A 1997-nucleotide genomic window follows, 5' to 3' on the forward strand; every position below is an offset into this window, starting at 1 on the left:
GAAAGAAGGGCCCCAACCGCCTTAGGGATTGGTCACAAGCCGGCCAGCCGCGTCATCCCCTAGGGCGCGCATAGGGGGCTTGTGACCTCCTCGGGCATCGTTTCGCGTAAATTCTTCTTCCAAAAATCATAAATATTCCAGAAAAATACCCGTAGGTTTTTTATTGCGTTTGGACTTCGTTTCGTATGGATAATCTGCGAAACAAAAAACATGCAACAAACATGAACTGGCACTGCGCACTGGATCAATATGTTAGTCCCAAAAATAGTATAAAAAGTTGCCAAAAGTATATGAAAGTTGTAGAATATTGGCATGAAACAATAAAAAATTATAGATACGACGGAGACGTATCAGCATCCCCAAGCTTAATTCCTGCTCGTCCTCGAGTAGGTAAATGATAAAAAAGATAATTTTTGATGTGGAATGCTACCTAGCATAATCTTGATCATATAATCTAATCATGGCATGAATACGGAAACACGAGTGATTCGAAGCAATAGTCTATCATTTTACATAAAGACAATAATATTTCAAGCATACTAACAAAGCAATCATGTCTTCTCAAAATATCATGGTCAAAGAAAGTTATCCCTAAAAAATCGTATAGTCCGGCTATGCTCCATCTTCCCCACACAACGTATTTAAATCACGCACAACCCCCGTTTTAGCCAAGTAATTGTTTCATACTTTAGTGCTCTCAAACTTTTTCAACTTTCACGCAATACATGAGCATGAGCCATGGACATAGCACTATAGGTGGAATAGAATATGGTGGTTGTGAAGAAGACAAAAATGAGGAGATTGTCTCACATCAACTAGGCATATCAACGGGCTATGGAGATGCCCATTAATAGATATCAATGTGATTGAGTAGGGATTGCCATGCAACAGATGCACAAGAGCTGTAAGTGTATGAAAGCTCAAAAGGGAACTAGTGGGTGTCGATCCAACTCGCTTGCTCACGAAAACCTAGGGCAATTTGAGGAAGCCCATCATTGGAATATACAAGCCAAGTTCTATAATGAAAATTTCCCACTAGTATATGAAAGTGACAACATAGGAGACTCTCATCATGAAGATCATGGTGCTACTTTAAAGCACAAGTGTGGTAAAGGATAGTAGCATTGCCCTTCTCTCTTTTCTCTCTTTTTTTACAATTATTTTTATTATTTTCTCTTTTTTCTGGTGGGCTTCTTTGGCCTTTTTTTTATTTGGGCTTCATTGGCCTATTTTATTACTTCCTCACATGGGACAATGCTCTAATAATGATGATCATCACACTTTTATTTACTTACAACTCGATATTTAGAACAAAATATGAGTCTATATGAATGCCTCTCGCGGTGTACCGGAATGTGCAATCATCTAGCGTAGCAATGACATCAAAAAACGGACAAGCCATGAAAACATCATGCTAGCTATCTTACGATCATGCAAAGCAATATCACAATGATGGTGCTTGTCATAATAAACGGAACGATGGAAGTTGCATGGCAATATATCTCGGAATGGATATGGAAAAGCCATAATAGGTAGGTATGGTGGCTGTTTTGAGGAAGGATATATGGTGGGTGTAATGCACCGGCGACAGTTGCGTGGTACTAGAGAGGCTAGCAATGGTGGAAGGATGAGAGTGCGTATAATCCATGGACTCAACATTAGTCATTCATAACTCACATACTTATTGCAAAAGTCTATTAGTCATCGAAACAAGGTACTACATGCATGCTCCTAGGGGAAGGGTTGGTAGGAGTTAACCATCGCGCGATCCCGACCTCCACACAAAGGATGACAATCAATAAATAAATCATGCTCCAAATTCGTCACATAACGGTTCACCATACGTGCATGCTACGAAATCACAAACCTTAACACAAGTATTTCTACGAATACACAATTACTCAATAGCATGACTCTAATGTCACATCTTCATGTCGCAAAACTATTGCAAGGAATCAAACATATCATATACAGTGATCTACAAGTTTTATGTAGGA

The sequence above is a fragment of the Hordeum vulgare genome, unplaced genomic scaffold (assembly GCF_904849725.1).
Source record: "Hordeum vulgare subsp. vulgare unplaced genomic scaffold, MorexV3_pseudomolecules_assembly, whole genome shotgun sequence".
NCBI classification, from domain to species: domain Eukaryota; kingdom Viridiplantae; phylum Streptophyta; class Magnoliopsida; order Poales; family Poaceae; genus Hordeum; species Hordeum vulgare.